Raw genomic sequence first — 13,304 nt, 5'->3', positions numbered from 1 at the left:
AAAGAAAGAAAGAAAGAAAGAAAGAAAGAAAGAAAGAAAGAAAGAAAGAAAGAAAGAAAGAAACAAGAATGAAAGGAAAAGGAAGGAAGGAAGGAAGGAAGGAAGGAAGGAAGGAAGGAAGGAAGGAAAAGAAAATAGCAATGAAACAATAACAGAAAGTTCCCAGGGTGTGAAGAAATTAGAATCCTTGTGCACTGTTGGTGGGAATATAAAATAGCAATTTGCTGTGGAAAATAGTAGGGCAATTCTTCAAAAAATTAAAAATTGAATTACCAAATGATCCCATGATACTATTTCTCAGTTTATATTCAAAATAACTGAAATTACGGTCTTGAAGAGATATCTTCATGTTCATGTTAATAACAGTATTAGTCACAATAGCTAAAGTGTGGTAGCAACCCAGGTGTGAAACAATAGTTGAAGGGTAAGCAATATCTGGCATATACATGCAATGGAATACTATTTATCCTTAAAAAGGAAGACAGTTCTCACATATGCTACAACGTGGATGAAGCTTGCAGATACCATGCTAAGTGAAATATGCCAGTCACCAGAAGATATATATTGTATGATTGCACTTACACGAAGTACTTAGAGTGGTCAAAATTATAGAGACAGAAAGTAGAATGGTGATTGCCAAGGGCTAGGGAGAAGAAGAAGAAGCAATTTTGTTTAATGGGACAGTTTTGTTTAATGGGACAAGATGAAAAGAGTTCTAGAGATGGATGGTGGTGATGGTTGCACAAAAATATGAACGTATTCATGCCACTGAACTGTACACATAAAAATCGCTATATTATGTCATGCGTGTTTTACCAGACAGAAATATATACATACCATATATACATAGTTTTAGATTCACGTTTAGCATAAAAATGTTTACATCCCTGCCATATCTCCACCATACTCTGGGTCTCCAGCACTTAAATAATCTCAGGTGCAGTGTACATGTTCAGTAACTATTTTGAAATAATGAAGGCTGGATTAATTTCTAGTTGTTCAATAAAGGTAAGTAAGCATAGTTTGTGTATTTTCTCTTCAAACACACTTGGTTAATTCTCATCAAGGTAATACATCCTGTAATAAACTTTTGAAAGTAAACTTACCTATTACATAGAAAAATAAAGTCATATAGCCTTTCTTGTTTATTCATCTATTATAACTGTATCTTCTAAAAAAATACTCTACAAAATATTTTGCCCCAAATGTGCAGGCTGTTTTTCAAATAAAGGAATAAATTTAAATACAAGGGTCACTGACCATCATACAATAATGGTAATAAGTCAATTTTCTAAATAAAATTAAATTCAAGATATTTTCATTAAAAGCACTAAATTCAAGATGCACTTATTGAAGTTTAAATGTATGGAGTTATATGAAAGTCCTGAATCTCTTTAGATGACAAAAATATTTTTTCTTAAGGAATATAATACCGACAGAATTTAATAATTGTATGTAGAAATATGTACAAAATACAGTACCACACTTATTAAGGGAAAAGCCATTTTATGTGGCTATTAGAAACTTCTTTTTAACAAACATTAGTAGTTATTTTGTATACTGAAATATTCATATATCTACTCAAATACAAAAAATTATTTTCATTTTCACATAAAGCAGAACTGCATTTCTTCCTGGATGCATTGGTTCAGGCTGAAAATAAGTATTTCTAAAAATGGTGCAAAACAGAAAGTTTCATTATGCAACTTTAAGATGATCCAATCAACAAATGCAACAAAACACCCATCACAGTTCTGCAATGCATTGAGTTCTAGAGAGAGAGAGGGCTTAAAAAGAAGGAACAGGGATGAGTTACAGGATACAGAGAAAGAGAAACAGTTTTGAGAAAAAGTGTCTTCCTTCAGAGAGATAAACATAAAACAAAACCAGGCAAGCAAAATTGTAAAAATTCATCACAGGAATGCAGACATTCGGAAATGAGTATTTACAAGAACCGATTATTATAAAGTCATCATTGTACAGTTGTCCACCGTGGTTAAAATCATGGACTCTACTCAGATGACCTAGGTTGAATCACTCTACAATTCTGGAGTATGACTTCAGCCAACTTACTAAATCTTCTGGTGCCATATATGAAATAATCATGAAATAAACCCCTCATTCAGCATAGTGTCTGGTAAATGGTGATTTCAAAGTAATTGTTAGCCATTATTTTTAGTATTATCACAGATCAGAAAATGTATCTTTAAAACAGGAGCCAAAAATTAGAGACAAATGGCTAAGCATTTTTTTAAAAAAAGATCAAGTGAAAAGGGAGATGAGATTTTAAAAAATGATTTAAAATAAACTGTAAATGTAAAAGCAGGATTTCAATAGCTTTTAGCATATTAAAGAGTAGAACTGACTCTAGGGAAAATTGCATTTGTGATGTTTTCCCAATGCAGAAAAAATGATGGAGATAAAAATGATGAGAAATATAAGCATTATGGCTAATAATAGCAAAGGGGAAATTAGAGTGTCTAATACGCCCATATCGTATCTCACAGTGTTTATCTGTGTGATTCCAGTATATTTTTCTCCCCATCACCTCTATGACAAAGGCAATTTTTCCCTTTTCAAATAAACACCAAAGCAGAAAATGGTTCACAAATTTGTAGGCTCAAGTTCCAGTCTCCAAAGCAAGCTTCACTTTGCCAGGACCGGAATGTAAAACCTAAATCAAGAGGCCACCAGAGCCAGGTGGGCAAGCAACAGGCATTCTGAGAAGGGGAGACAAAGGTGTGCTGTCTTCTGTGCATGGAGAGTTAAGGAATGAAATGAATATGAACCAGACAAGCAATAGATATTGACTTTGATTAAATCTGCTTTTTAGTTTCTTTCTTCACAATTTTTTGCCTTCCATTAGTGTAACTATTTTTATTTACAATTTTCCCCTCTATTCCTGTAGAAGATGCACCCGTAGGATGGTACTCCAGTTCCCTGTATCTCAGTTACCTCCACTAGGAAAACAGGTTGGGAGTTATTGTGCCTACCTGAAAGGTTACTATGAAATTTAAATTAGTTTCATGCATATAAAGTATACGTGGAAAAAAGTCAATAAATATCAGTCATTACTACCATTCTTTTCTCTTTTCATATCTGAATTTGTTTTTAAATATTACGAATTGATGCTTTTAATAGCAAATGGAAAAATAGATTGCCCTGTGTGTGTTTATATATATGTAAAATAGAAATAATGAATTTATATAATGAAACATTTTCAGCCATGTGTCAAATAGGCTAAGAAAGACAGGCTTTTAATTTCCAGTTCTTTTACTACCTTCACAAAATATAGCAAATCACTTACCTGGACTGATGGTTTACTAAGTAACAACTATTTCTACGATGGAAATTATATCTATATCTAATAAATACATATACTGATATATCTGTATCTGTATATTTATATACATGAATGTGGAGAGTGAAATGAAAGATAATCTAGAGACAATCTAGATCTAGGTATAGAGATAGACAGATGTCTATGTATAATATATATAGATTTAGAGACAGAAACAGAGACAAAGATATATCCTAAACATAACAGGCTTCAATAGTGTAAGATATAATGTACTTACATTTTTTCAGTGTATAATTGTATAAGGGTTTATTTGTAAAATAGTAATATTGGTGCATAGTTTATCCTGACCCAATGGGAGTGGATGTCATAATAATGGCTTTAGGTTTCCAGTTTCCAAGTATGCCTTAACAGTATTTTTTATACTTAGAAAACTACACTCTTTAATGGGTTGCTGAGGTCTTCTTTAACTTAACATTGCAACAGAAATGTGTTAAATAGTACCCTCCAGGCCTAGTGATTAACTCAACTATCTTCCACAGAAGTCAGTTCATTTAGAATTTTACCTCCCTCAATTCTCTTAGTCTGCTCAAACTTATACATGCTCAATTGTGATAATTCATGTTTATAATGATAACTTCGAGGAACTGCAAGACTCCAGTGTACTTTCTGACTCTTTGAAGAAATAATATGTTTAGCACTGAGCTAATTTTATTATGCTCCAAGACTTTTCAAATAACTAATCCCCGTATTCTCTAGAAAATATAATAATTAACCAAGATTTCTCATACCCCCTATAGCATTTTAGGTAATTAAATTTACTGTATGGAGAATTGATTTGAACTCTGTGGATAGTAGAACCCAATGTTCTTTTATTTAAAAAATGCCTTGGGCAGGTTTACTTTTGCTATGTTATTTCTTTTTTTTTTATCATTTTTACAGTTGTAGCATTGATATGCAGTTTGTTAGTTTAAGGTGCCCAATATACAACAAGAATGAATAAATTAGTGTGGTTGTTGTAGTTGTTACATCTGCCATTCTACAATATCGGTTCATTCCATAACCTACATTGATAGAGATGATGAGAGGAGTGTGATTTAGTGGAACAGGTTAGTTTACAGTTGGTGTATATTCAAATCGTGGATCTCACATTTATTAATTGAGTTCCTGAACTTCAGTTTTTTTTTTCTTGTCTCAAATAGGGTCACCGAGGTGCAGTGCCCTATAAATATGACATTTTATATATTATAGGAGTTGGTAATTTATAAAAGCTAATGTGATTATCATTATAGCAAAATCCCTTGATATGAACAAGGCTTAAGTAATTGAACAATTTTTTTGAATGTATACATAATAAGCAGGCAGTTAAAAAGTTTCAGTTCCAAAAGGTATGCAAATACCAGTACCCTCAAAAGTGAGCTCAAGTTTATGGAACTAAAGTGATGAAGTATGCATGTAAAGAAAAAAAAGATCCCTACTTCTTTTGTATAGACAATTCCATATCTATAATGAGAATCAGAAAGCATTATTTTTGTTTTGAGAGGAAAAAACAAGGTTTATTATCTGTTGAAATGCCATTTCTGCTCATTATATTTTAAACAATGTAATCACTTTGTGAAAAGTTGCTTATGCACTCAAAAATTAATATACTCACAGTTTTGATGAAGATAGTCATAAACGAGTCTGCAATTACAATGATTGTTTGATTTTAAGGAAACAAATGGTTTCATTTTGTGATGAGTGTCAAGGAAGCACAGAATGATAGCTTGTTTAGTTGAATATACAATATGCAAAATATTTCTGTTTTAAATAGTGTTGACTTGTGGAAAATAATAAATTTTTCAAATGCAGATGTTTCCACAATTGTACAATTCTCAATGCAGGGCAGTGAAGATTAAATCAAAACATATATTAAAAAATAGTCAAATTATTTGCATCTTAAGATATACCTACTTACTTTTTAAGGGAACTATTATTATATACATAATATTTATGCCTTTTAATGAATATTTTATTATAATTTAGTGAATGAAAAGCAGAGTAAAAAATTCAATAACTGATGTTTGCCTTCTGATAATAAAGATGTCTGTAAAATTCAACTAATCATCATTATATATATTTGCTGGCAATATAGCTTGTGTGTTTGAACTATATTCTGGGCCCAACAGATGACATATGTCATGGTTCTATATATAATGATTTATCCATCTCAAAGCAAATGAGTCAGAATCCAAATTCCTACTTGAGAAAATAATGTAGAAAAACATTTGGCCTCCTATTTGAAAATAAGTCTTTCAGTATAAATTACACAACGGTCAAATGATGGGAAAACACTAAATGGTTTTAGGATTGCATCAAATCTAGAAATCAAAACCAGTTTAGCTACAAAATACTCAAGTATTTTTCTTTAAATGATGCCTGATGCTGAAAAATCAAACAGGTCATTCTAGTAGTCATTCTAGTAGTGTATGTTTAAATACATGGGCTCAGTCTTACCTGTTAAAGCAAAAAAACAAACAAACATACACAAAATCCCCCCGAAACAAAACAAAATGAAAAAACAAACAAAATCACTTATTTTAACCCATAGTATACTAAGATTAGGGCAAACATTACCATTATATAATATGCGGTAGGTTGATGAAAGGAGGAAAAATCATGTTATTCCTCAAAGCCATGCTATTGAAATAAAGATGGTAGTGAAAAAGAATCAAGCACAAACACACATAGTGCTGATGAATACATCTATATAAAGAAAAATTTAAAGGAATTAGGTAAAAGTCAGGAAGTGTGTCTTAATATAAAATCTAAGGCTTTCAGCTTTGTTTTGTTTTCTTATCAAGTTTCTCTGTTTCTCTGTCTACATTTTTTTTTCCTGAAGTAAGAAACAGGAAGGAAATGGAACAGAAATCTAGATATAAACTCTGGCTAAACATCTGAATAACTTGGGTGAGTTCTTTTGTTTGTTTGTTTCTATGTTTGTTTGTTTGTTTTGCATTTTTTTTATAATGGATAGTCTCATTATCAGAAATATGATGTAAGGCATTGGGTCCCCCAAAATGACTGAATATTTAAAACAATCTAGGATATATTACAAAAATAGAGAATATAGTGCTAAATATTGCTATAAAATTCACATTCATTATAAACTTAATATAAATACCCCTATATTAAATGTTAATAAACTGAGGAAACAACTTTGGAGAAACTGCAGGTATAGTCCTGGTACCGTTAAAGGTAGATTCTCCAGGGAAGCAGAACTCCCTAATAAATCTATTCTAAAACAGCAAACTACAGAAATTTCCCTTATGATACCAGTGTCAGAAAAGCTCTGAAACATTTTGTAATCAAGTTAATGATTTACAAATGCAGAGATACGAGTAGAAGGATGGAAATCAAGGACTGGAAGGAAATTAACTTAGCATGGATAGTTGCTATTGTAAATAGTGCATGCTCTTAACACAAAGAAAGTGGGACCTTTTGGGGGTCATTATATCATTAGGTCATTAGGAATGACATTGGTGCCTTTGGAAGAGAGGCCCCATGTGAAGTCACACTGAGAAGGTTCCCTCTATGAACCAAATCAGATACCCTGATCTTGGACTTTCCAGCCTCTGGGGCAGTGAGAAATAAATTTGTTGTTATAAGCCATCCAGACTATGGTATTTTATTTTATTATTATTATTTTTTAAGTTTATTTATTTATTTATTTTGGGAGAGCGAGAGAGCAAAGCAGGGGAGGGGCAGAGAGAGAAGGAGAAAGGGAATCCCAAGCAGGCTTTGTGCCATCAGCACAGAGCCTGATGCTGGGCTCAAACTCCCACACTGAGAGATCATGACCCGAGAGTGGGACGCTCAACTGACTGAGGCACTCCAGCATACCTGGACTATGGTATTTTATTATAGCAGCGCAAATATATTAAAACAATCTCTAAATTTTGTTTCAGTTATCCTAAATGGATTTTGAAACACTAACAAAAAATTACTGGAATCATGGCAAAGTCGAAACTACTAAGTCTTTGCTTTTAAAAAAAAAATTTAATTATACATATTCATGTCTAGTCTGTCTATTCTGCAATACATATTTATATTATCTTGTGGTCTTTAGACTGGTGTGAACACTTGGTTCGTGACTGCAGTAGGTGCATGTTGATTGATGCCACTGGACTTGTAGTTTATGCTAAAAAACCTTATCAATTCTCTTGAACATTTGAAACTTTGAAGGATTGGACAATAAGAACACAGACTTCGTGGTAATATTCATTGTGGTAGTAAGATTCATCGTGCTAGGTTTGAAGATGCTACACTACTAGCTCTTTATGTCTTCACAAGATGTATCTGCCGAAGAAGGAAAAAAATATCCCCCTTACGCAGCTTTTAAGAATGTTCTGGCTGAGGCTGAGTGGAACCAGACAAAAAAAAAAAAAAAAAAGGAGGAGGGAGATGCCTACCTCACATAATATATGGATAAAGGTGACTTCAATAGCTAGCTCTCACTTTGTATCAAGATTTCTTCGTTAATTGTAGGGTGTCATTATAAAGTGACAGATCCTGCGACTCCTTATTTTCAATAAATGTATGACATACCAATCTTGGAAGACAAATGACATGCAAAACCTTCATCACTGAAGAGAACCAGCTTCTCAATCAAATTATCACTTTCGTTAATTATGTCTGTTTTACTTCAATGAAAGATGTATGTCTGCTTTACTGCCTTTACTCATTCATCTTCATCTCACACACACACACACACACACACACACACACACACACACACACACAAACAAGTATCCATGGTAGAAAAGGCATTATTAGAAGGTAGTAAGAAAATAAATACTATATAACTTGCCAAAATTATTCCTATCTTGTCCATAGTAAAAATCAAATCAAAATATTTTAGCTCTAACTTCTGTCTCTCCAAATGGAATATTTCTTACATACAAGCTGTAAGTATTTAGATTCTATTTATCATGACAATCTTTTGCAAATGACAGTGAATTTTAACATTTCTTTACACAGTATGCTGATTGGATTGCAGTTTTTGCTGACTTCTTTTGCTCTACATTATCAAGAGTAATTAGCCAATGATGTCTGTACACCCTAAATATCATTTAACTACATTCAGAAACATGTATTTCTATTGTTTGAATAAAACCAAGGGCATAACTAAACATATGTATTAACTTGCTGTTAAAACTGGAAAAATTTAGATGCTTAAGATTGAATACAAAGCAATATAAGACACTGTAAATTCAGTTACATAAATTTTAATGGTTTTTATTATGCTCAAAGGAGTATATGAAATATAAAAAAATAACACAGCATACTCTTTGACCCTAATTAGTTGTTTGTTTTGTGAGAAATTTTATTGGAGTATGTGTATATTACTCAGCTATTTCTTGATTAAAAAAAACAAATCTGTGCGTTGGCTGGAGTTGAGGTGATCCTGGCTGCCTCAGCTGATTCTGGAGGGCTTGCTCCAGGATCTGTGGGATACTGGGCTCTCTTGTGTGGTCTGTTCCTTGATTGAGACTATATTCTAGGTGGGGATCGTTTCTTGATCTTTAGATCAACTCTGCTGTCTGTGTTTCTGCTGAACACATTAACCTGCTGAAAACAATGGGCTAGCCTGGCCATATCCTTCTAATGGTGATGACAGAAGATCAGGAAACAAGCAGAAATATGAAAGCACTGTCAAACATCCTATAGTGTTATGTCTACTAACCACACATTGATCAAACAGGTTAAACGGACTCAAACTGAGAGGATGTTGTGTTTCAGTTACCACTGATGCATAACAAACTAGCCTCAATCATAATGGCTTAACAAAACAAGCATTTTATTATCCATCATGGATTCTTACTGTCTCAACTCTAGGTTAGATTGACTATTACTCTTGCTTTCCATGCAAATGGAAATGTGGTCACTCAGTGATTATCAGCTAGTAGATAGCTTTGTCCAGAGGGTCGAAGTTGGCTACTTTAACCTGTAGGGCATTTGGGCTAAAATCAATGAAATTTTGTTCTCCTATGACATCAGAATGCCCAGATATGACCAGTCCTGCATGATGGTCCTGGAATAGACAGATTTCTACATGGTGATGTCTTCATCCAGAGAAAGCATGCAAAGAGATCCATGCAGAAGTTGTATGAACTTTCTGAGTCTTGGATATTGTGCAGCATAAATATATATATATATATATATATATATATATATATATATATATATGTATATATATCCCACCACATTCTATTAATTACAAGCAAATTATAAAAACACACTCAATTCATTGGGAGCAGTATTAGACTTCACTTTCTTTTATAAATTTTATTTATTATTATTTTAATGTTTATTTATTTATTTATTTAAAATTTTTTTTTCAACGTTTATTTATTTTTGGCACAGAGAGAGTCAGAGCATGAACGGGGGAGGGGCAGAGAGAGAGGAAGACACAGAATCGGAAACAGGCTCCAGGCTCTGAGCCATCAGCCCAAGCCTGACGCGGGGCTCGAACTCCCGGACCGCGAGATCGTGACCTGGCTGAAGTCGGACGCTTAACCGACTGCGCCACCCAGGCGCCCCAATGTTTATTTATTTTTAAGAGAGAAAGAGAGACAAGAGTGCGAACAAGAGAGGAGCAGAGAGAAAAAGGGAGACACAGAATCTGAAGCAGGCTCCTGGCTCTGACTGTCAGCACAGAGTCCGATGCAGGGCTTGAACCCACAAGCTGTGAGATCATGACCTGAGCTGAAGTTGGACGTTTAACCAACTGAGCCACTCAGGAGCCCCAGATTTCACTTTCTGATGGCAAAATCACATTGTACCAGAGTATGGACGATGGAAGACATTATTGTAGATGGACATCTTTGGAAAATAAAATATCCCATATACAGCAAAGTTACATATGGCAAAGATAGTGGATATAAGGAGAGAGAAAAAACTAGAACTGCTAAGGAAATTCACCAGGGACATGTATACTGATGTTTGTGAAAATGATTTTAATAACTCTTGCTTAAATAGTAAGAATATAGGGGCACCTGCGTGGCTCAGTCAGTTAAGCTTCTGACTCTTAATTTCAACTCAGGTCATGATCCCTTGGCTCATGAGATCAAGCCCCACATCAGGCTCTGTGCTGACAGTGTGGAGCCTGCTTGGAATTCTCTCTCTCCTTCTCTTTGCCCCTCCCCTGCTCATGTGCTTTCTCTATCAAAATAAATAAAGTTAAAAAATAGTTAAGAATATAATTTGACAAAATGTAAAATATAAATGTGTACACTCTATTGCCTAACAATATTGATGTTTAAAAAACCTTATACAAAAACATTTTTAAGAATGTGTTCAAAGAATTAGTTCTATAGATATTCTTTGAAGCATGTGTAGAATAATAAAATTCAGAAGGAACCTAAATGGTCAAAAGTAAAACTATGATTAAAAAAAAACCTAAAGATTTTTGAAATAAACACTCTAAGGACATTAAGAGTAACATAAACACATTTACTTAGAAATATCTTAACATATTACGCTAAACAATGAGTTTTAATCTAGATGTGCAAGCATAATCTAGATTAAGAGCTGTTAATACCTACCACCATGTCTCACTCTGGACATAGAGCTAAACTGTAACAACTCTGGTACCTGAAGTTAGATAAGGTCATATCACTAATTTTCATCTGATGAAATAGTTAAGATACATACTTTGGCATAAAAACAACCCTCACATATATGCAGACATGGTCCCCTATGCCTTTCTCTCCTTCCAGGTAACTAGATAGGCAACAAAACTGAGTGACTTTGAAATCAACATCATCTGTCTAAACAGTTACATGGGGAAAAAATAAACTTGTTATTCTTTAACCACTAAATTTTTCAGGTTTGTTGGTTCCCTCATCTTATCCTGACTTCACTTATTCAGTAATGCTGTCTTATTGCTATAAGATAATAAGCAGAGTGTAGTTATTAAGAGAAATGTCTCTGAAGCCACACTGTGTGGGTTTAACCATGGGCTCTGACCCCTTCTAGAACGTGATCTTTCGCAAGTTATTCAGTCTCCGTATGCCTCAGTGTCTATAACATTGCAATGTGCATTAAAAAAGAGTGCTTATTGTTAGAAATATTTCAGTAACTGGAAGATAAGACCAAAAAACAAAAAAAAAAAAAAAAAAAAAAAGGTTGACTGAGACTTCAGTGTCATGCTGTAGCCTTGTCTAGCAGGTGAATCTAAGGAGTATTTAATTCCCTAGGGATGTGCTTCTGTTTACTCTTTGAAGGTATATGTGAAAATGGAGCTTTCTGTTCATTAGAGATTCCAGCTGCATAGTTTAAAAAAACACCTCTGTATATTTAGGACTATTATTTCCTGAGAATATTACAGACTTGCTCCTAACCTTGTGATTTTCTGCCAATATTCTTTCTTTGATGCCTACAAATACTCAATTTTCCAAATGTTCTTTGAACATTGTTTTATTATCCTGGTGGTTTCCTCATTAGTGAATTAAACCTTTGATATATTTTATTCCTTGGAAAACACAAAATGTGTGCATAACAGGCACATAATAAAAGTGTTTAAAGAGTGTCTAATATAAAATTTAACCATAGTAAATAGCTCATGTCATTGGATATTCTGAAAAAAGCATATTTAGTAGTTTGAAGGAATGAAACCAGCTAGAGTTGGCTAAAAATAAAACAAGAGATCTAGAGACAGTGATGGGAGCAATATAGTTTTCCTTTCCCTCTCCATTTGTCCCCAGGTCTCACATGAGACTGGACAACCAGGATGGCAAAACCAATAAACCATTGACACATCTAGGTAAAAAAAAAAACCCATTTACATCTAGGTAAAAAGGTATCCTGACCAATTTGTCAAACAGGAAGGAATATAATTAAGCACCAATAGCTACAAGGCCAATGTGAAAGACCAATAACTATGCGGGAGAAGTAAAAACGGAAGAACTACAGAATTGTCAAACACTACCAAAAGGAAAGGGTGGTGGGTCCACTAGAGGTGAGGAGATTAAATCATGAGGGGTGTTACAAGCATTAAGATGAATATGAGGGGGTGTGTAGAAAAGTTGCAGGGAATCAAGTTGTCCGGAGCCTGTGAATTTGTACGTTAACAAAATCTATTTCTCTTCCTGGACAAAGACCCCTTGGACTGAGTAGAATCTGCTCAAAATAGAATCCAAATTATACATGAATAGAACAACTGGGGAGATAGAGATGTGAAGCAAAATGTGTGAGAGGAAGCAGGGGAAGCTGATCTAAGAATATAGAATGCCATATTCATAATAACTTCTTAGGAATTAACAGAAGAGGGAGCTCTGGGATCATGAAACTGGAAAATTTATTCCGATCTGCTCCTCCTACAGGAAAATCATGTGATATAAACTTGGGAAACAGAAAGTATTGCCAAATCAGTGAAAATTAGAACTGCAAAAATTTTAAAGTCAAATAAATAAGAAAGAATTAATAGAAAGACATATTCACAACAAGACCTAAAAAGTCTGGCCAATATTTTAAAACTAAAAAGAATTAAGAAAAAGAAGGAATATATGAAAAAATACAGCAGTGATCAGTATAAGATGATTGAACAATAGGAAGGTATATAAGCTAAGATTACAGAACTCTAAAAATAATGAAAATACCTCAATAAAATCCTTTTGATATAAATACTAAAGTAAAAGAGACAAAAAATTAAATACAATTAATTATAACAATAAAAATAGAAATGTAAAAAATAAGGATAAAAAGGGATCATAGACAAAGTGATAGCATAAAACATGTATTGAGGTGTAACTTAATAAAATATTTCTGAATTTAACAAAAAAATTGTCAGTCGTAAGAAACACAAAGAGAGGTGTAGCACTGTTTCAGAATAAAGAAAACCAGAGACCTGGCAGTTAAATACAATGTATGATCCTGGATTATATCCTGGAACAATCAACCAGCTTCCTGCTCCCCCCAACACACACACACACACACACACACACACACACACACACACACACAC

Source organism: Herpailurus yagouaroundi, unplaced genomic scaffold (genome assembly GCF_014898765.1).
Source record: "Herpailurus yagouaroundi ecotype Mexico unplaced genomic scaffold, PumYag 29, whole genome shotgun sequence".
Lineage (NCBI taxonomy): Eukaryota > Metazoa > Chordata > Mammalia > Carnivora > Felidae > Herpailurus > Herpailurus yagouaroundi.
Note: the sequence above shows the minus strand (reverse complement) of the source record.